Consider the following 24,675-nt stretch of genomic DNA (forward strand, 5'->3'; position numbering starts at 1 on the left):
AGTTGTTTCGGGGGATTATTGATGATGAAGTTTCGACTTTAGGACTGAGAGAACAATATAGACTTATTAAAAGGTATAGAAGTTTTAGGTCCATCGGTAATGGAGTAGCCCAATCACCTCTGTGTAGTTGCCTTGAGACGGCTAACGACATATCTTTAAAAATTGACTTTTTAATGGAAGAATATCTAAATTTAAAAGTCAACTGTTTAAATTATAATGTAATGGAAATGTGAGACATATATTTGTAATTTCTGTAATCTATTTGTATTCGCATTTTCTATAAGTGATCAATGTTTCTCTGTATAATTAATTGATCTACGGTTGATATTTATTTTTATTATGAAGACTGTGATAACCGGAAAAGATGTAAAAATTAATTTTTTTTGTAATTGTTAATAATTACTTTTGAATAAGGGATTTACTTATACTAAAGCTTTAGGCCGTTCTATTGCACCTGTCGCTTTTCTGATTGGTGAGTCACACTTACTTATATTTAATAGTAATATTCACAGTGTTTTTAATTTTGTTTAATAAAATTATTAACTTCAAGACACCAAAATATTGTTTGATTTTATGTGTTAGTAAAATCAAATAGTAATAAAAAAAAATTTGTGTTTAAAAAATTTTAAATGTGTAATTTTTTTTGAAAATTAAATAAATTTTATTTAACTTAATTTTATTCTATTATTTTCATTTAAACATTTTTTTGAACATGAGGGGCAGCGCTGAGAAAGTTTCGGAATCATTTGTTAGCATATTAAATTTTCTATTTCATCTAACATATTAGGATGATGATATAATAAAAAAAATTCATAACTTTCGGCTAAAATTTGTACTATTTTTTTTTTCTATGTAACAATAATAACATTATTTATGATTATTAATTAGTATAAATGATTCTACGATTCCAGTTTGTCGATATTAAGCCTTTAATTGAATAAACAGAATGACAAACGTTAATACTAATCCCATTCCCTGAAAAAAAAGAAGATAAATTATAGTTAAAATTGTATGTTTTCTTAAGTAATAAATTTGTGTAATTTAGAACCGATAACTACGTAAGTTACAGGACATATTAGGTTGTCTAAAAAGTATTGAGCCTTTGGAAACTAAAACTGAGAATACATTTAATGCGACTGGGAAATAACATTATGAGACCATATATGCATCTTTTTTTTTTATAACCTGCCATTTTTCTGGCAACACCATAATCCCGCCGCTATAGAACTTCTTAAGTTTCCGGTCAAAAAATTGTCACACGTGGTTTTTACAGGCTTCTTTCTTTTTAAACTAACTTAACACCATTTACGGAGTTCTGCAGAGACAGCAACAAATGATAGTCTGTCAGTGCCAAGTCCAGGCTATACGGTAGATGCATTAAAATCTCCGTCAAATTCTATCGATCCTGATGGGGTGTTCTTAAAGATGTACACGGTCTGGCGTTGTCAGCGTGGTATACGACACCCTTTTTAGGTCGTTCCTTTTGAATCGCTAGGTGAAATCACGCTAATTTTTGGCAGTATAGGTCTTAGTCCATCGTACTATCTGGTAGCAACAGTTTGTGATGCACGATGCCCTTCAATATCGCCAAACGCACGGCATAACCTTTCTGGGCGTCAGTGTGGGCACAGACTGTGGAGTTTCTGCTCGCTTCGATCACGATCTTTTTACACGGTTTTGTCGTAGGTTATCCACTTTTCATCACTCGTGATCAACCGCTTCAGAAATGTCTTGATTTCATTACGTTGCAGTTGAGATTCACAGATAGAAATTCGAGTAAATTTTTCTGAGTCAGATCATGCGGTACCCGAACATTGAGATTTCTCTAAACGGTGCATTTTTTGACGGTGCATTTTTAGGTCATCGGTAAAGTCTTGAATGCTTACATGTCGGTCTTCTTGATTTTTTTCAGAATATTATTCAAGTTTTCTGTGATCGGTCACCCACTGCGAGGAGCATCTTGGACATCGGATTTCCAGAATGCGACTGGATCATCTTTTGGCTATTGCTATTGATAACATATCTTGCTCGTAAACAGCAAACGTCTCTTCACAGGCCTGCGCAATATTTGCGTCTTTATTGAAGTAAAATGTATCGCGGTTTTTCGGAAATTTCAACCGTCTTCATGGCGCATTACCTTAAATCTCAATTTAAAAATTCCGTCACTTTTTGCACATCTATTAACTTCAACTGCCAGCTATTTAATGGCGTTCGGCCCTACCCACTGCGACTCATATACCCTGAGATTTGAGTCGCTAATGCTATCTCGTGCGCAAAAGACTCGCTTCTTAGACTATATATTATTTAATGAAAAAACGTGAAACTCCTCTCGTAGGCAGAATGATACCTCTCGGCCTTTCATCCGGAGATCTCGGTCGTACATGGTGTTTTTCATACGCTAAAAATTTTCATTTTATATTAACAAGCTTCTTTGTAAGCTTAAACAAAAAGACCTTTTTGGGGTTCTGTATCGATACAAAGTTTTCTAAATCTTCTGGTCTCTAATCGCACATTCTTAGTTATCTCTGTAAATTTTAATTTCTGTCGATTTTCGATTTCTTTTCCTTTTGAATTATATTACAAAATATAATTTTTGATATTTTTCTAACTTTGATGTATCTGTAGTAATACTGAACAAAAGTATACTTTTTCTTACAATCTAAATAATAATTTTCATTTAAAGATCACCCGTTAAAAATAGAGAATAAATGTTAAAATATCACTAATCACTAAGATAAGACGTTACTTAATATTAATGTAAATATTACTCGTTAAATTTTAGAATTTAAATTCCCACACAGTGCTAGACCGGCGACTGGCTTCTTGCTACTCTCCCTGAATCAGTTCTTGAGCCGTGTTAAGAATATGTAACGGTGTTGAAGTTTAAAAAGAACTTACATGTGATCGGTAAAATGAAAATTGATTTCTAGCTGCTTTATTACATCCATTTTGTCAAAACTTTTGTTTAGCGGGTGTGTTTTTTCTATAGAATTTTTCTAGAATGGGTTTTAATATTCGATTTTTACGATTACTTGATCCTTGTTACAGTTTTATCATTATTATATTATCTTTTCCTGTATCTTTGTATTTTTTTAAACTATTTCTTTTTATCTGATTGATTGGAGTTTTTTCTTGTCCATGATTTGTTAGATTCCATTCATTTTTTTTTTTTTTGGTTCGTATTTTTAATTTTTTCAAGGTATTTTCCCTGAATTTTACTACTGTTGTTATTAGGTCCTACATTTCCATTCGTCCTTAAACAAAGGCTAGGTGGTTAATGTTTATACATTTATTTGAATTTTTTATTCTTGCTATTATACTTGTATGTTAAAATCTATTTTAAATGTCGTATGATTTTTTTTTAACGTTTTACATTAAATGATTAATTTAGTTAAGGAAGCAATATTATTAAGTAGGTAAATGTTATACCAAAGTTACATGAAGTTTAACCTCTTTTTTAGCAAACGTGAGTACAAAAATATTTATTAATATATCGTTGGAAAGCCAATCAATCTACCATTTTTTTTTTTACATTGCTTTAGTAAGCAATGTTCAATAAACATCATCTGCAATAAGCTATGTTTAAAAAATTGAACCAAAAAGTGAGGTATTTTATATTCTCTAAATAAATTAAACCTTAAAAACAATACCTTTGTTTTTCTGGTTTTTTTTTTGGTTTTTTTATTACCTTAAAAATAAGAGTCATATCCGCTATAAAAAATCCAAATGCATTCACTTCAATTTTCCTCATTTGTACTTGATCCAGAAAATAATTCAACTATGAACAGAAAAAGAATAACAGAATCAGTAAAAAAAAGAAAATAGAAAGAAAATAACTTTTTAATTTCCCGACTATAGTTCTATTGCTGCTTCATAACTATAAAGAGAAGTACGATCGGTCCAAAATGTAAAAAAAAAAGTTATAAAGATTTCGGGAAGATGTATGCATAAATATACTTACCTTATTTTTATTTGTTTATTGTTATATTTTTTTTTTATTCAACTAAATTCGGCTCAACATTAATTCTTCGAAAGTGGCTTAAAGAATATATATATATATATATATATATATATATATATATATATATATATATATATATATAGAGAGAGAGAGAGAGAGAGAGAGAGAGAAAGAGAGAGCTTTGACAGCATTAGATTTTGGATAAAATTAAAAAAAGGGAAGGTAGTTTTCACTATATTAAATTTTGGTCTTTTTGTATACTGGTCGTAGAAAGTTGAGCTTCAGTAGAATGAAATTTAAAAGTTATTTAGCATCCCAAAATTTTAAGTCAATCAGATCCGGGATGAGGGATATCCAACATTATTTCAAAACACCCGTTTTTTGTTTCGATATCGAAAATCAGTCGGGTACTTTTTCGGGAAATGCCCGTCACAAAAATTAAGATTTTTTTTTTAATCGGTACAAAGTAACATATTCTACAATTATTACGTAAAATTAAGCAGAAGAAATGATGGTAAAATGATAAATACATAAAAGATACTTTTTAATGCAGTATTTAGTATTAATGATATAAAATCCAATGTAGTGTAAATGTAGCACAAAACTGCAATAATTATTAAACACTTTTTGATGTGTATATATATATGTGTGTGTGTATATATATATATATATATATATGTGTGTGTGTGTGTGTGTGTGTGCTTGCGCGCGGGGTGTGGAGAGGTGTGTGTGTTTATTATGCGTGATTGCAATACAGAATATATAAAATAATAATTGAATAATTTATTTCTAAAATTCACTAGTATGTTGCAGCACTAATTCAAATAAATCTTCTTCATCCCTATATCTGTGATGCTGTAAGAATTCACAAATATAAGTATACATCAGTTCTTTCGAGGTGCCCTTTTCTTTTTTGTTACGTTATTTGAAACACATCCGTAAATTTTCATAATTTTGTGTATGTGCTCCGGTCTGGATATCCACGAAATTCTCCGAATGATTACACTGTAAAATGTTGAGAGTTATAGCCGTATAATTTGGGAATATCTTCATAAGATTTCAAATTCTCGGATATAATTAAAGAACCTTCTACAATGCAAATTTTAATATCAAGCAAAATATCTTTTTTTCGACCCGGTACAGCATACGTGAAACATTCTCTTGTTACTCTGCATATACCTCTGAAAATCTATCGATTCGGCAGAACTCTTCCTCGATTATACTTTCGCTTGGAAAAACCGGATTCATCTATTTCGACAGTCACGCCCTTTTCTCCTATTTTCTGTGGGTTTTTTAACAAATTATCAGCACAAAATTCACGCAAGTAATTCTTATAGTTAGTTGTACTTTCCGTTTCCATTTGCAGTTCTTTCAAACAGAATTTCGTAGTTGTGTACTCATTAACCCGACAATAATTATATATAAACGGTATTACTTTTTCCAAAGGTAAATGAATTTCTTATAGCCGTGTAATAAAGGAATTTACTGACGGCAGCTTTATTACACACCCGTCCGATTCTCTTTGCGGTAAATTGTAATTTCACATTAGTTCTTTTACAAACTCTTGTTTCACGTAAAACTTTCTTTGCTTGCAAAGAAGTTAACTCTGTCTTTTCTTTACTATCATCAATAATTCGAACAAGCGATAAAAAAGTTTGTGGCTCCATAACTGTTGCGTTTGCCAAAAATAGAAAAATTTATGTTATATATCAAACAGAAAATTTATATTTTTTGTACATCTAAAGAAAGACACAGCGTTAGTTTTATTCATACCTAAGCTAAGGTCTAGTATTGGAATCATTTGCAAGAAAAAAAATAACCCGATAGCTTCTGTAGTGAGTTAGTTTTTTGATGGTGCCGCAAACGTTATATTGAAATAAGAAAATAAGTAAATAAAATTATAAATATGATCTAATCAAGCTTAACCTACGGTCGGTTCGCTCGCTAGTCAAGGTTAGCAAGGGAAGCGAGCGTAGGTAAAGTTTTATTAGATTATATTTATAATTTTATTTATTACAAACTTATAATTTTATTGCAAACATAATTATCAGCAGACAAAGATAAACAAATGCCCTCAACGGATAAGAAACTGGTCTCATCGATCTTGTAAAGACCTTGACTCTTATCATTTTACCATCATTTCTTCTGCTTAATTTTACCTAATAATTATAGTATATTTTTTATCGATTAAAAAAAAAATCTTATTTTTGGTGGCAGACATTTTTCGAAACAGTACCTCTTGTTGGCCAAATTATATGAAATTGCACAAATATTTGACTATATATAATTTATAAAATTTTGTATAAATTTTATAAATTTGACTATATATAATTTATAAAATAGTTATTTTATAAATACTTTTTACAATTTAATAATTAGTTTTCTAATCGTCCATTATATTATGTCATTTAGAATAATATTTTAATACCGCTAGCATTTTAAGGATATATACTTTGATTTAAATTTATTTACTTTTTATTAAGTAATGAAATTAATCGTCTGAACTTTGATAACCAAAATTCGATTACAGAATGAATCCTTACATGATGTGAGTACACCCCCTACATTCATTAAAGGTTTTCCTTTAATTAATTAGTGGATACCAATCTGTTTTCACAACTTAAAGTTTATCCGTTGTTAATTGATTGTGTCGTATGTTCAAATTGTATTTTCTATTGTTAATTTTAGTACAAAGGAGTAACACGTAAAGTAATTAATTTTGTTTAATAACTTGTATGTACATACATAAAACTTAACATTTTACCCGTTAACCTTAATACAGTTAACAAGTTTTGCGTTTATATTTTTTTAAAGTGAATTTTTCATTTAATAACTAATAATATGTAATTTTCTTTAATTATTACTTTCGTTAAGAAAATAAGAATTTTTAAGATTCTATCGATCTTCGATGTAAATTTGTGATATGAATTATAAAGGTAGACGTACTAGGACGAAATATCGATAAAATTAAATCATTATAAGACTTAAGTTTGCAAATTTAAAGATAAAAATTGTACTTTAACGAACAAAATGTACGCCTTTTAAAAATGAAGGGCGTAAGATTTGTGTCAAACTAGTGATTCCTATCTCTCACTTCCCCCTACCGATATTAACATCCACCGTAATTTAGCATTTAAAAGAAAATACTATTTTAAAGAATATCGTAATATATGTGCAATAAATATAACCAGAAATAAAGTAAACGGATACGTGAGAATAGATCACAAAAAAATCAAAAAAGTTGCTGATCATATCAACTCTGAATGAAGAGATAAAATCTTTAGACAGGGAAAAAGATTCCGCACTACCAAGCAAATAAGCGCTGCGCTATCGTCAAGCGATAATCTTGCACCGCTTTCATCGAAAAAAATTGAAAGTAATAATACAGAGAACGATATAGAAATTTTATGTCTTGTTTACAAAAACGATGAGACTATAATCGATCAAGAGTATAAATTAATATTAAATTTTCTCACAGCGATAGATATTTCAAAAATATATTCCCGAAAAACGAATTTGGTAAAGTACGCTTTGTTTGTGATCGTTTATAGTTTCTCAAATATGTAAACCCAACAATAATTTAGAGACGTATATTAAAAATAAAGAGTCATATCGTTTGTTTAATTTCATCAATATCCACACACTCGATCATCGGTATACAAGACATACTAATAAATATAGACATATTCACATATAAGACATATTCACATAAATACATGCGGTGTACTCCAGACAAGCCTATCTCAATTTTTTTTTAAATTATTTTGTTTAGGATAATTAATAGCGCTCAGCTTTGCCGAATATGTACAACAGCTATAAGGCTCATACTTTAATTATTGGATAAGAATGAAGTCGCTAGCTGGACTGGTAAAAAGGTAGAATCAAAGATCCTTACCGGTGATCAAGAAAGGTGTTCTGACAGTAACAAAAGAATCTAATTAATTCGATGTAAACATTAAAAAAAATATAAGCACGAGAGTGATCATTTTGGGTTAGGAACGGACTTGAGATGAATAAGTCCAAAAATATATTAGAATTGAATTTCCTTCTAGTTACCTAGATTTCTCGGAATACTTGTAATTAGGAAGGTTCCGTCTTTAAAAAATTATTTTGGATGAGAAATTCAATTACTTATGTAAAAAACAGTATTGTTTTTCCTCTAAAGCTGCTACAGAACAAGGTAAGAATTGTTGAAAGAGTATCCTTACTTACCCCCATTTTTGGGGTCGCAAAGATGTTGCTGTCGTAGGTTCTCCTTACGTAGAGAATCTATGGAGAAGATTGCGTATGAACATATCTTCAGGTGAATCCATAGGTTAGCGACTTTATTATCCAGGCGATTAGTGACGACCCCCATAGTGTGACTGGAATTTTGTGGGGGCCTTTATATATCCGTACAAACTAAAAACCGAGTTGAGAGTATCTGTAACACTTTTACTCAAGAACCGGCTAAAGAAGTGGGAAGATGTAAAAGGGAAAAATGAAAACCTTAAAATCTTCTATACGTAATTTTATTTGTATCATATATAAGAATAAAATGCCGTTTACAAACTACCTTATAACGATTATACCATAAAAATATTTTTTCCTTCAAATTTTGTCTATCCTGTTGCAAGTATGCTATCTCGGGGGAGTCTTTTCCTGAAGCTCCTTGTAATATTTACTCGTAATACTTAATACTCTTAATACATGTCTTGTATAGACATGCTTTTACATAAGCCACAATTTTGTCAGCGTGATAAATAAACTTTTCCATTTCTTTCAGCCTGTATCTGGTCATAATTATTTATTTCCACAAAACAGGAAGCGTTTTCTTTTGAAATAGTTTCATTTTTTCTTTTTTGTATTTTTAAACTTGATTTTTTGTATAATTATTGCGATTAGAAAATATTTTTTACATATCGATTTATATATTTTTAGATAAATTTTAACAAAATTAAAAAAATAATTTTTTATAAATAATAATTTTTTCAGAAATGTTCCTTTTAAATTCGTCAGTACTTTGAGGTTTAGTTTTTAGAATCTACTTTTTTTTAAAGTTACTACAAAAAGTAGTATTACGGACTAAAAATCTGAAGATAGTACCGATCGTGGAATATTTCCATTTCTTGAGGTGACGTAGTTTCCAAGCAATAATTGAATTATAACAACAAAAATGAAGTAGTGCGGTCTGTTGAATTAGTTAACGTTATTTTTATAACATCGATGTACGAGTTACAGTAACAGTTATTGCAGGATCATCCTCATTTTCGATGAAGTACGATCCAGTAATTTCCTAGAGTTAGACGGCATACTTACTAAACATTGATATTTTTTTGTGTTCATCTGATTGTGATTTTCTAACGCATAGTATCGGAATTTTTTTCATTTAAGTAAAAATTTGCTCCATCTGATATCCAAAATTTGAAAAAAACTTTGGTATTTTCAGTCAAATAAGAAAACTTATAAAATAGTATTTTCACAATTCTCAAGTGTTGAAAGTTCAACTCTTACTATTTATATTAGTAAATAATCAACTTTTTTAACAATACGCATCGTAAATTTGTACGGGATCTTTACAAAGGGTACACGGAAACTATCTCAGATCATGTTAACGTAATGTACCTTTTCCAAGAACTATGTGACCGACTTTACTCAAATCTTTACCGGTTAAACTGTGCATTGTTTTCAACACTATAACACAACAACAGTTTTGTAAAATATTAACCGGTTACGGAAAAAAATATTAGAAACTACCTATGCAACATTTTTTTTTGCAACAGCATTCATAAAAATTCTTACAAGCAATTTTCGGACATAAATCTCTGTGTTAAAATTGTGGTCTTAATGAGACGAGTGTGTCTGAAAAGTTTCATTCAAATAGCCCAAATAGTTTTTGAGTAGAATTACATTATGTAGTAAAAAATTAGTTTTTCAGAAAACGACCGAAAACTAAATCCTCTTACCTTATTCCTTACATTCGTGTAGCAAAACTGAATTTTCTTCATCATCATCAATTGTACTTTCTTCATCCTCATCTGAATTATTTTCTAATTTTCTTTTTAATTGCTTCCTTCTTCTAGTTTCACGTTCATATTTTGATATTTTAGTTTCACAGACTCGCATTCGCTCCTTGTCTAAGCGTTTCTTTGCCTCGACCGTATGATACTCTGTATTAAATCCAATTTAATTCCGATATAGTCTATTATTTGGAACTTAAACACTTAATCTTGATTATATGATGCTACTAGAACATATATGTACCTTTCATCACAAAAATTCTCTTGAGAAATCTGGACCAAATGACATTGTTAAAACTCTCGTTTTGTTTCGAGTCTTATCATGAAAGCGCTTAGAAACAGGGGGCAGAAAAATTCTTGAATTTTGGTTTGATAACATCCACGACTTGTTTAAGAACCACAATTTTATGTATATAAATTTTACCAGAAGCCTGAACCTTTCTAAATGGAAACCACGCGTCTAAGCACATTCCATGAAATGGAGCTTAATCCGTTGATTTTGGATGAAAGCGTGCAGTCATTTTTTGACGTCTAAAATATAATCGACATATAATGATATTTATATCAATTTATTCATAAAAATAATCAAAAAATGTTAAAAATTAGTTTCCGTCTTTCCGGATTCCCCAAAACAGTAACTCTTAAAAGCTTCAATAATTAAGAGCGTTCTTGTTGATGTTTCTTTGAACATTTTTGATCCAGATTTTTTTCGCATGAATAGATCGGACAAGATCATGACCACAAAGATTATAGTGTTGGCGAAAATGATTACATAGGGGTGACATGGGCGTAGTCACAATTTGTGTTATACGATATGTTATGCATCGATCCACCGCTTCATTTTAAACGAATGACAACAATCTGGCTATGTAGTGGTACATGTATAGACATGCTTTTACGTAAGCTACAATTTACCCGGCATGATAAATCAAATTTTCCATTTCTTTCAAACCGTATCTGATCTTAATTATTTATTTCCACAAAACAGGAAGCGTTTTGAAATAGTTTAGTTTTTCTTTTTTGTATTTTTAAACTTAATACAGGTTTTTGTACAATTATTTTGATAAGAAAATATTTTTTACATATTGTTTTATATATTTTTAGATGAATTTTAAAAAAATAAAAAAATAAATATATTTCAAGACGAATGATTTTTTTCTAAATTGTGTTTTTCAGATGACAGTAATAAAGAAACAAGAATTAATTTTTTCTCTTCACAATTATTAGAAGATTTGATTTTAAAAAAACAAATTATTAAGCTGTTTTACTGATGGAGGATGAACAACACATAGTACAAGGTATGTACAAAAATATGGTACTTGTAATTAAAAACTAATCCTAAATTGCTACGTTTTCTAACAAAATCATTTTTAATTTCTTTTTTTTTTTTTAATCACTTTAATGATTTTGTCTCCAAACTGTATTTTTATTCTTAATATATATATATATATATATAAATTAAATTATTTATTTTAGCATCCACCTCTCAGGTTTATTGAATAATTATATTTATATTATTATATATTATAGTATTAAATTTCAAAGTGTTAACGCAAACATTATTTAAATTTGCTTTTATTTTCTCGTGATTTATATTGTTAGGTAAGTAAATAGATTATACTAACAGGTAATATAACAGGAAATGTGTGTGTTCGCGCGCTGTGTATTCAACATCAGAGGACTAGCTATATTTAAGGAATGCATTCCATAGGTTAAAAAAAAGAAAAATTTTCTAAAAAATATAGTTCTGAAAATCTTTTGTTTTCGAGTTACGTAATTAATTTATTTTCGAGTTATCGTTAATAATACGGTTCCATCAGATTCAGTTTAAATAATAATAGTAAAGTCTGTTCGGTACTTACGTATTAACGCCACCGCAGCTAAGCTTTATTTAAAAACAAAGTAGTCAATCGGATTTCGGTGGAAAATGAACAGTCTCTTTATTAATTTTAATAAATGGTTATTTATATTTATTTATTTTATAAATATAATTTAACCAAACTTAACCTACGCTCGCTTCGCTCGATAACCTTGACTAATTAACAGGAGTGTTTTGATTATTTAAATAATAAATAATTGCAATAATTACGGAATTTATTAAATAAATACTCAAATTTTAAATGATTGTTTTATATATATATATATATATATATATATATATATATAAATTAAACTTACTTATTTACTGAAAATTTTCCTTACCTCTTCTTCACTTTCCTTTTCCAGTATTTGTGGATCTACTCTTAATAATAATTCATTTGTATCACCGATCTGTAATTAAGAAATTTGTAATTATACAACAGTAAATTTATTAAGAAAATAATTTTGACGATTTAAATGTAATATGGAACAATAATTTAAATTTACCATTAGAAATATGTCACTTACAATAGAACAAATATTTCATATTACTGATAGCAAATACATTTATTTTCTTTTGCTTTTTTCATCGATGCAAGTATGCTGTTGTACTATACATCAAGCAAGTGACATTCAATCTTACTATTTACACACTATTCATCACACTGATTTGCTACGTAGTAGTAAGATTAACAGAAATTAATTCGGATTGCTGTTACACTTGTACCTCGGTTGCTTTGCATGCATCAAACTCGTATAAGAACTACTGCAATAGTGCAATGCAACATGTTAATATAATTCTTTCTGTCATTTATGTAGAGAATTATGGGTCTTCCTTTTAAAGTCCCGTTTCTGAAATTTGTTAATACTATCTCACATCTATTATGTTATTATTTTATCAACACTGATCACTACTGAAATTTATTTATAAGATATGTTGAATTTAGTTATACAGATTGTAGATTATACGGTATTTGGAATGAATCCGTTTCTTTCATTCTTACAATATTTTAAACATGTCATTCTTTATAAGCTTTAACTTGCTTTAGTTTAATCAAATCTTGCAACTGCTATATCTTTTGATCTATCGTATGAAAATAATGAAATTTGGTACACGTATGTAACTTCGATGACAATACAATACTACGGTGTTAGAATTTGGATAATTTTTTTGTTTAAAATTCTCAATTTGATTTAATTCTTATTTTTTTACTTTTTAGAGGGGTTTTCTAATTTGTTTCCTTTTTTATTAATGTTAATATTAATATTAGTTAAATAAAAGCTTTTTTAAAAAATAATTTTTTATATGTAATCAAAAGTATTTTCGTAATTTTTTTTGTATTTTTTTTTTCTATTTAGCATCCGGATCCACCGGAAGGTATTACTAAAGAGGATGATGTGTATGAATGTAAATGTAGTTTGTAGAGTCTTAGGTCGACCGTTCCTGAGATGTGTGGTTAATTGAAACCCAACCACTATAGAACACCGGTATCCACGATGTAATATTAAAATCCGTGTAAAAGTAACTGTCTTTATAAGGGTTTGAACCTTAGATCTCTCGTATTTGAAATCAGCTGATTTTCAATGAAGAGTTCACCACTAGATCAACGCGGTGGGTGCAGTTTCAACATTATATTATCAATCGTACTTTAATTTCGGGTCCCACATGTGAATTGTTGAGTCTTTGATGGGCTTCCGCTAAATTACAAAATAGTCGTTTGTGGAATAAACTGTAAGTTACTGGACTCATATTTATATGGTTAAGACGCAACCAGTATGTCGACATGTTTGAACAGGTAATGTCGGATTTCTTTGCCTTCTATCAATGAGTAACTGCTAATTTTCTTGCAATTTCCTTGTAGAGATAAACTTCCTTTTCAGTTTATTATGTAAATATAGAATGTTCTGATTATAATATAGCATCCTTTTTATAAAAAAATTCAACTGTATGGCTGTAACAGAAAAGACTTTACATTATTTACCACTTGATGTGGTTTAAAGATGTTTTTAAGTTTTTACCGTAAGAAATAAAAGAAAATCGATTCAAATAAAGGATATTTTGAATGATTTTGTGAATTGATTTTTCAATTTTATAAATATATTTTTTCTCGATATAGGTCATTATGGGCTACGTGAACAACTTTACGTGGGGTTTTAAATCTTTTTAATTTTTTACTCCAGTAATTTTTCATTTACGCTAAAGGGAGTTATTTTCTCACTCCAGACCATGCCAAGCGTGCGTTGACTTGTTTTATTAGATCTTGAAGCCCCCCCAGAAATCCTTTATTTATCTCAAAATGTGTTCTGGTACTTTGTTTCTTCATTGGTGATTTCTATTTCTTAGATATCTTTACGTACATTTTTTGAGTCTTGTGTCATTTATTCAAGAAATGTGACCGTAGAATGGGATTTGCGTTTTCAGATTATATCAGAGAGTTTTTCACAGTATGTGTGTAGATTTCCTGGTGGTCGGATAGGAGTATACATAATATATATATATAATATTATGATTTAATCGTAATTTCTTTTAATTTTTATTAGCCGATTTATTTATTATTTATAAATTTATCTACATTATTGAAATAACAAGAATTGTGAAATGTCCATCGTTGGAGTAGCGTTTGGTAAATGCAGCTAATAACAACCGGAAAAGTAAAAATTTGATTTAAGAAACATATTTGTTACCTGAGATGTCAAACACGATGAACAGACTGCAATCCAAACAGTTCGTGTACAGTTGTTTATAATTTCAATACCGTAACATAAATAAGTAAATGCTTTTACAAATTTTAAATATTTTCTATTTTGATCGGTAAAAACTATTACGATGTAATTAAAATATAATAGTATTCTAATAGCATTTCTGGTAATAATTAAGAAGAGATCGCATTCGCATATACGCAATAAATTTCTTGTATTTTTACTTGCATTTGTGTGTTCTTGTCTAAGTTTTCTAATATCCTGTTTTTTAACACATTTAATACAGTTTTCCAATTCCTTGTCGATTAAAAAATATGAAAATTCTAATTCTTCAAATAACGAAACTATCTGACATTCAATAGAATTAATAGTCGTTCCCATAATTAAAAAATATAGTATAAGTAATAAATCATTATTACGTTTTCCCTCATCAAAAATATGATTTACGGTAATATAATATACTCGGTAGTACGCTTAAAATTACAACAAATACATAAAAATTGCGACGAAAATTTGAAATATATTCATCGTTATCTTTGAAAGGATAATTAAATATTTTCTCATATTCCTTCCCGTATATTATCCTTATTATTAATAACAAACAATAACAAAAGTTTTCATAAATTATTCCTAAAACTTGCATTTCATTATCGGATGTTAAGTGTTTATAATTAATCGTAATATACTGTATTAATAAAAAAAAAGATATATTAATTATTGTAAAAACCGGTGTTATTTTAAAAAATTTATCCCACCAATTTTTATTTTTATAACTCCAAGGAAGTGTACCAAGAATATACGAATATATGCAAACAAAATCTTTTAATAAAAATATCTACGCTATTTTTTATAATAGAATTCTTCAAATGTATTTCCTAACGATATATTTTATGGAATATCTGGTTATATTATTTTATTTAAAAGTTAAAACTTGTAGTTATTATCCTTTAATAACATTTAATGATGAATGGTGGTTCATTAAATATTTATTAAAATGAAAAAAAACATTTTATTTTACAACCCCATATAATTATATAAATTACATTGTTTGTTTGAGTTATATATATGCATACGTATAATTAAAATTATTATTTATATTTTTTATGAATTTACATTTCATAAGCTGTGTAAATGTATAATTATTTTACAATTTGTTGTGAAATAATAAAATATTTAGCTAAACCGATCGTTTGTCACGTATAAAAATGTTTTGAAAAGAAATAAAAGATTTAATTAAACAACGATTCTTTTTTTTAAAAGAAGTTTTCTATTAAGACGTGACATTTTAAATTAATAATAAAATAGACTATTTTGAAAAATTGTCGTATCATTATTTCAATCTAATGTAAAAATATTATTAAATTTGAAACACAATAGTTGATAAGTAGCCACCTCAGTTTCTGTTACAAATGTTAATCCTCCAAACCGTACATCACGGCATTATTCTGCGACGTTTTCTCCAGCTTTAAAATTACGGCGTTGTACTGCGAAAAACAACTGAATATTCATTTTAAACTCTTCAACTGTGAAAGTTATTGGTAAAGACATATTCCTTTCAAAAAGTCAAGAAATATTTAATTCCTTGGAATGGAATACCTCCTGACACCTCTTGATCTTAGATTTTTATAGATCTTTCCGTTTCATGAAATAACCCTTCTTGGTAAATTCTCATGTAATAATCCGATTGTTTGACTGCTAGTACGGCCATCCGTCACGGAGTAGCGCTCCTCTTCAACTGTAACCGAAGGCCTTCATCTGATCTTAAAAAAAAAACCGGTTCAATCTCACCGTCAAGTCAAGTAAATATTCGTTCTAAATAGGGATCTCACTGTAGTTTTGTTTATTCACAAGCCCGTTCGATTGGAAACGGGCCTTCTTACCTATATATATAAATAAATCTCGTTAAAAAAAACTTCGATCGTGCGTCTTCATTTCTAAAACCAAATCAAAGAACGCACGGTCATCTGACTGCAATTGTCGAATCAGATCCGCTAAGTAAGCGATCGGTTCAAACCAAGACCTGTATGCAAAATGCTATAAATCATAGTTTTTTAGATGGCTTGTCGTAAAGGTTCTGGAACTGACAAATGTGGTTTTTAGCGACAGCAGTAATGTTTTCAGCCGACCTAGCATTACGATGACGGACTTGACTCTTCGCATCAGCAACTTGGCTACTTTTCACAGATATAGCAATGAATTTTACATTTGCTGTATATTGCTAGATCGATTGCCTGCTAGAAATAAACATCGACCACGTCCGTTGAATGCAACCGCAGCATTTTCATTGCTCTCAAAATACTGTCTTTGGCCCAAAAACGAGACCAAATAGTCGATCGTTATGAATGAACATATTATTCGACTATTACTCTGAGGGTTTTTTGAGCACCGTATCTGGAAGTTCTGTTTATTTATAAATCTATTCGGTTAGAAACAGACCTCATCCCTAAGGATAATTTTCTTTAAAAACTGAGGTTAACTGTCTACATTTCCAGTACCTAAGTAACTAAGATACGATATTGAGGATGACCTCTTAGCTGCACTTTTTGCGCCAGGTACACATTTTAAGCATATAATTCAAGGATTTTAAGCAAAATGCTATTAAAATTCGCGTTTAAGATGGTAATTCATTGTAACGTTTTAAAATGTTTTCAGCAACAACAGAGTTGTTATAAGCTGATCTGGCACTACGTTGCCATTTTCTATACAAAATGGTGCTTTGTTACAACCGAAAACATCACGAACTTTACGATTTTTCTCTACGAAATATTCACCGTATTTGAATTCAACATCGTAATCTGGATTCTTTCTTGCAGCAGGTTTCTAACGCCATTGATCTCCGTACCCATCACTGTCCAAGGTTTTTCCTTTGTCCCCTTATAGCATAATCTTCACCTTATCTATTAACTTTATCCTTCTTTTTCCTCGCTTCCTTCTACTAACCCTTCTAATATAGTTATCAAGATTCCGCTTTCTCTAACCGCATTTCCTAACCGGTTTACTTTTCTATTATGCGCTTCTCCTATAATCGGTCTCTTTTCTTTAATTCTGTTCGTTACTTGCTCGTTTATCTTTATCCAACTATCTTAATTTCTCCATTCTTATCGACATCCACATCTTAAAGCCTCAATCCTGTCCCTCTCCCTCATCTTTATTGTACGGAAGCTTCACTTCCTTATAATAAAACATTTAGTATATAGCATCTGGCTAATCTCTTTCTTTGGCTAAGCCTCTTTGTCGTTAACTTCCGCTACTTCAGTTTTTCCTATATTTATTTTCATTTCATATTCTTTCATTCTTTTCCAAGGCTGTTTACAATCTTTGAAGCGTGTATTTGCTATCGACTAGAACTACCGCATATTCATCAAACTTCATGCGTCTTATTTGTCGTCCTCCTATATTTTCAATGTAAATTTTACATGAAATGTTAAACGTAAACAGGGATTACTTGTCTGCATTTCCAATATCTAAGTTAATAACATACGATATTGAGTACGGTCTCGTAGCTGCACCTTTTGCGTCAACTAAATATTTTTCGCATGTAGTTGAACATTTTTAAGAAAAATGCTATTAAAATTGGTCTTTGAGATGGTTAATCGTTGTACCGTTTTGAAATTGTGAAACCTGGGTTTTCAGCGACAGCAGAATTATTTTAAGATGATGTGGCACTACGATGACATTTTCTATACAAGATGGTGCTTCATTACAACAAAAAACCTTCACAAACTTTACGATTTTTCTTTACAAAATATTCACCGTGTTTGAATTCAACATCGTCTGAGATTTTTCTGGCAGTATGTCTCTAACGCATAAGTCTTTAAAGCTATTTGTAGTGAATTTTCATAATGCTTTTTCGAATATTACATTATTCCATTTTAATTTCTTTTTAAATTAAATTGTATTGTTTTACTTTACAGTTATTAATTAATTTATAATTGCCATCATATATTTTTTTTTGAACAGGCGAATCATAAAAATTGTGATTTGACGTTTCTTCTTAACAATAAGTTGGGTTAAACTTAATAAAGGGTAAAAAATCTGTTTAATATTAAAATATATATATATATATATATATATATATATATATATATATATATAGATTACTAGTTATTTAAAATTACGTAGAAAGGATAATAAATTATAAGGTTACATTTAAAGTTTATTGAAATAGCATTAATATTTAGTAACATCATTACGAGAATTTGTTATATTAATTTTAATTTTATTTTCCTATCTATAATATTCTTAAATGTAGAAGTATTATTTTTTTTTAACTCCAATTTCTGTATAATTGTTTTTATGTTTTCTTAACATATGACAATTAATTAAAACATTTTTTATTAATCAAAAGTTTATTTGTATGATATTACTGTGATAGTTACTAGGCATTAAGTATAAAATTAGATAAGCAGTAATAAAGTCATGTGTGTATGTACTTATATTTAGTTGTTGAAAAGTCGCCTGACAAACAGCAAGCATTACCTATGGGAAATGTAGTTAATTAAATTGTGCTGTATTATAAAATTCCTTTTTACACAGAAATTTATGGATGAAATAATTCATAAAGGATATATAATCAAAAGTAAACGTACAGTTTTACTTTTCTCTAAATAAAAAATAATGGCGAGTATTTATATATATATATATATATATATATATATATATATATATATATATACAGAGTATTTCAAAATTATGTTATTAATCAAATGGCAGATAGATTTCTGGTCATGAAATGTATATTTAAATGAAAGTTCCCATATACATACCGTTTACATTTTGGTTATCGAATAGGTAAGCAATCACAGCTGACACATAATACACAGGCATAAACATTAGTCCTAAATGAGGGGTAAAGTTCAATAACGCACATGTTTGGTGCATGGTTAATAGATAGATAGGTAAAAATATCCATCCCGTGGTAACGTAATTTTGAAACACGCTGTATACATACATATAGAGTGCGTCACAAAGTTCTCCTGAGACTTTTATATACTACTTTACTCGTGAAAATAGTGGAAAAAGTTCATATAAACTTATGTTCTAAAATGCCTCATTTGCGAGTTTTGGCTAGTAAAAGATTTTGCTCGGATTTCGGCTACCCCGGTGAAATGAGGTAGTACTGAAGTATTTAGGATGTTAATTAAGGAGCAGATTTAGTGATTTCTTATGGTTTTTGACCTGAGAACTTGAATAAAATAGGTCTCAGAACCCTATTTTCGGTAGAGTTTGAGAAATTTGGGTGTAAACAAATAAATCGGGGTACACAACCCTGGTTTTTATGTTTGACTTAAGAATAACTTCGTTAAACGGGTAATAAACACAAAATGTTTAAACGGAACTTGTAGAAAATTTAATTCTGAACATTGTTGATTCTTAAACCTTGAAATATCTAAGTTCTATTAAGCGGACTGTAAATCCAACCGGGAGAATAAATAAATAAATAAAAAAAGGCGTAACTGCACAAAAATCTTATTATATTAACAAAAAACACAGGTAACACACAAGTACATATTAAAGCATAATATTCCGAACGCCTATCGTTCGGAATCATGGAAAGGTTAACTCCGTTCGGGCAACGATTTGCCGCTAGCACATCCCGCAGCCGAGTGTTGAGTAAGCACTCTCCAACCAAGCGGCGAAACATAGAACTAGCAGGATGCGAACTACTCTTGGTAGAAATACGCTGAACATACATAATGGTAAGATAAGTTGAATAAAACTTTATATGAACTTTTCCATTATTTTCACGAGTAGAATATATATATATATATATTTATTTATTTATTTGTGTGCGGGTGCCCGTTTGTATGTTTGAACGTTAATTAAAATTATATATAAATCTGTTGAACTATATATTTTCGAATCGTTGATATCAGTGCATTTGTAATACAATATCGCATTATCAAACAATGTTATAAATGAATATACAATGAGTGAATTTAAAATCGAATTACTTTTTCGTGGTTTAAAATTAAATGATGGCGACGATGTTGCTGAGATTTCCCAGTAATCGCATAGAACTTAATATTTAACCCCCGCAACCATTCCATGGTTAAATTCAAAACGAATAGTACTGTTACCATGTTGATCATTCCCTTATTTATTTAATTATTTTCTTCTTAAAATAAAAGTAAAACGAATAAGTACAAAACTAAATTATTTGTTAAACTACAATTAAGTGTTAAAATTTAACATAGATTTAACCCTACTAAGATTATATAATGTTTTAATTATATATAATTAAAACATAAAATATATAAAAACTCGTCTTTTTAATAAAAAATTTACTTTCAAGAAGATTCAAATAATTTAACCCTATTCTTCCCGGCATCAGTTGATCCAGAGTTTGAATTTGAGTGTAAAATCAATAAATTTGTAAAAATCAAATTTTTATTTTATGAATAATATTTATTACGAGTATATTTCATTTTCAAAACATTCAAGCACAAATAATTATTTTTTAAATTAGTAATATAACAAAAACAAACAGTTTGCCTATGATTTTACGGTTGATTGCTAACAGATACCCTTCATGTAACGTCACTGAAATATTCCCCTTTTCAATCTTCCGGTAGGAATAAAGCCAATTTCGCAGTCGGCAAAATTTGATGTTGATTATCTTGTATATTATTAAAGAAAATAAAGGCTAAAGGCCTTATATAAGGTAAATATTATGACAAACAATATGATTAATAGTTTATACATTAATTGCCTCATAACACGACTGGAGGAAAATTTTAACGTAATTACATTACATGAGCTGTTATCTTTACCTTTAGGTAAAGTTAATTGCCTTTAAGTTATAGTTTTAGCACTATTTAGTTTCCATAACTGTTTTAATATATTAAAAAATTTATTTAATAAATAAGTAATAGTGTAAAAAACGGCTTTTTTAGCGGATTTCCAAAGAATTTAAAAATCCCAATTGCGGCTGGTCATATATATACACATATCTACGTTTGCATGTATAAAATTATTTCGTACCCAAATCTTAACTGATTTTAATGAAACTTGATGAGCGGATATAAGCCTATTAGAGACAATAGAGTCCAATAGAATTTCACGCGAATCTGTTCACAGAAACAGGAGATAGAGCCAAAAAAGGGTTTTTTGGGCACATTTTCGGCTCCTTTTCGTTTTCCTGGGCGCAATTTTAATCGATTTTGATTAATCTTGATAGGATGATGTAAACCAAGTAAAAAATGATTCCTACTGATCTTCAAGTGAATCAGTTCACAGGAATCGGAATTAGAAGCAAGCACACTGGGTTTTGGGTACGTTTGCAAGGTTAACTAAAACTGGAAATCCGCCCTTCTGACAGACTTGGTGCGACAGATTACTTTTTCATTCTGTGCCTAATCATTTACTGCAACGTCCTCTAAAAATTAAAATATTTATTATTGTATTTAAACACTAATTTTTAAATATTAACAATGTATACTGAAGTGTTTATCTGTACACTGAAATTTTTTATACATCATATTTTTAAATTCAAAAACATAGAATTGTTTTCTTTGTCCTCTTGCTTAATGTAAACATCTCCTATCGTTTTATTTCTTTTTATATGAGAATGAACCAGCTGATCGTAATTATTGTTAGAATTAATTGTATAAATTTAATCTCCTTTAAGATGTATTAGCAACAACATCACTAAATCTTTATCGTTCTTGCTAGACATATTTAATATATATCTAAAATGTGAATAAATGAGAACTCAGTTGAAAACATAAATTATTATAAATCATTGTAATGTTTAGTTAAGGAAGTGTAAATTTAGATAGTAAATAAAGGAAGTGATTATTATTAGTAATTATTATTAATATCGGCATTACTTAATGCATATAGTTTACACGACTAAAAAATATTGCTCCACAGATGAAATTGTTGTACAGTGATGTCAGAGTACACCATTAATTCTAGGTTTTGAAGAATCTAGCTCATTACTAAACAAGAAACTTCTTGTTGGGAATGTACGTATTCACCTAAAACCGCAGACCTTACAAGAGAGGCAATACTACGAAATCTCAAATATTCTACCCGACACTAATCAGTTTCACTCGGTTTGCCAAACGCCAGTATTCGAAGACACTCAAAAAAAACATTACGATTTGATTTTGTTATTAACGAAAGCAATTTGATTATCCCGGGAAGGTTTTTCATCTAATAATGTTACCGATCGTAATCAAACTGGTCGGGGGAAAAGTTTCTTCGTATTTCGCTCGGAGATGGTTTTGAACTTCATAATTCTGGCATTATTAATAAAATCTGTCAATACTTGCGCGCTTTATAACGGTGAGATATCACTAAATATTTTTAGAAAGGTTACTACTACTTTCACTCATATTAGGTATTTCACTTATATTAGATCGTCGATTTAAAGCTATTACGTCCTGAAAATTAGTGAAAATATACAAGAAATTTGTCATATATGGAGATTTAACTAAAAAGTAAGGGCAGAATGTAATTCAGACCTACTAAAAAACTTCTGATATTTATGGATATTATGCAGTATCCGTACGTGTAATACAAAACTGGTTCAAGCGTTTTTAACGTTTTCAATTTGGAAATTTTGATGTCAGTTATGCACATCGCTCTGGTCAGTCAATGATTGAAAAACTTCGATGAAATTATGGATAAAAAGTAAGCAAAACCTGCACATTAACAGGCTTGATATTATTAACGAAGTAAAAATGGAGTACAAAACTATTTTAATTCTCATAAAGGAAGCTAAATACAAAAAACTCGATGTAACACGTCTTTTAACAATGAAAAAGCTGACAAAAAAGTTGTTGCACTTTCCTGGTATTGGAAAAATAATGATACTTGAAAAACGTTAAACAATTTTAATAATCGATATTTATAACTTTTTTTCTGCTTTCTTACTCCCAAAATTACCTCCAAGAAAAGTTTTTGATTAGTCTACATTTACTATGATGAATGATAGAAATTAAAAAAATCCTATGAATTATGCTTGACCAATAAAACACTACCTAAGATTCCATTTTTGGGGGTGGGGATAAATTATAATAAAATTTTATTGTAATATTATTATTAGAAGTTTAGATAAAAAAAACAAATTTTTTTTTAAATTCAAAAATCGTTATTATTAAACTTTGAACAGTTCCCTCACCAAAGCATTGCCCCCAAAGTATTTTGTTTTTGGCCACTTGTACTACTACTATACTTAGGAAAACAGAAAAAATTCGATTATGTAATAAATAAAAAGATAGCGAGTTGATTTTTGGTGAAGGGGAGAATTTGGAGGTAGTTGTTTCTTTTAAACGGTAAGATAAGCATGTACGCATTTAATAGCTTAATAATTATGAAGAGAAGTTATATTTACAAAATTTTGAGAAATTGATCCCAAAGAAGCTATTTATCCCATCCCTGGATACGTTGCCCCTAAACTTTTACCGACAAATTTTCCCGTATACTGATTCTGTGTGACAAATTTCATCAGAATCGGTTTATCCGATCAAAAGTTATTAAGCTTCAAACTCCAGCACACTTATATACTGAGTACGTACATACAAACCTTACCTCCCGCTTTTTGTTTGGGTCCCTGGGTCATGAAATGTCAAGAAATAAAAAAAGTTCATACACCATTTTTTGACCGATTACCATACTCTCTTTCTTGCAGCATAGCTCTAGAGCTGTGGTGCCGAGAAAGTAGAATTTAACTGATCTATGTTCCATCTACAAAACGTTGCTAAAAAGGAACGAACTCGAACCGTTTTTGAAACAGCTCATTACGGGCAACAAAAATTGGACAATTTACTACAATAATTTATGAAAATGATCGTGGTCAAAGCAAGTTGAAGCTAGTAAACGATGGCAAAGCGAAGATCGACAAGAAAAGAGATGCCGTTTGTGTGCACGCGAGTCTACTTTGATCTGAAAGAAATATTTCACTATGAGCTGCTGCCATCTGGTATGACAATTAATTGTCTTTAACTTTTACTGTTAACAACTGGAAAGGTTATACCAGTCAATATTGCGACGAGAATTGATCGATAGAAAATGTGTTCGCTAGATCCCACATATTCTTGAAAACTGTGAGAACTTGGCTGGGAAGTTTTGATGCGTCCACTACTTAGTCCTGATCTTGCACCGTCAGACTACCGTTGGTTTCAGTCTCTACAAATTACCTTAACG

At 29.5% G+C, this 24,675-nt stretch overlaps 1 protein-coding gene and 1 long non-coding RNA gene across 2 annotated transcripts in view; one reads left to right on the plus strand and one right to left on the minus strand.

The window, feature by feature from the left end:
* Nucleotides 1-24,675, plus strand: part of LOC142331803 (scoloptoxin SSD14-like) — a 139,176-nt gene that overhangs the window by 79,402 nt on the left and 35,099 nt on the right. The window contains exon 2 of the mRNA XM_075377926.1: nucleotides 11,137-11,258. The gene's annotated coding sequence lies outside the window, so the exon portion shown is untranslated. The remainder of the gene's footprint in view (nucleotides 1-11,136; nucleotides 11,259-24,675) is intronic.
* Nucleotides 906-12,243, minus strand: LOC142331804 (uncharacterized). The gene is made up of 3 exons (XR_012758095.1): nucleotides 12,163-12,243; nucleotides 3,689-3,778; nucleotides 906-975 (listed from the first exon to the last, which is right to left on the minus strand). It is a non-coding gene; the product is annotated as an uncharacterized LOC142331804 (long non-coding RNA).

The sequence above is a fragment of the Lycorma delicatula genome, chromosome 10 (genome assembly GCF_047948215.1).
Source record: "Lycorma delicatula isolate Av1 chromosome 10, ASM4794821v1, whole genome shotgun sequence".
In the NCBI taxonomy this organism is placed as follows: Eukaryota; Metazoa; Arthropoda; class Insecta; order Hemiptera; family Fulgoridae; genus Lycorma; species Lycorma delicatula.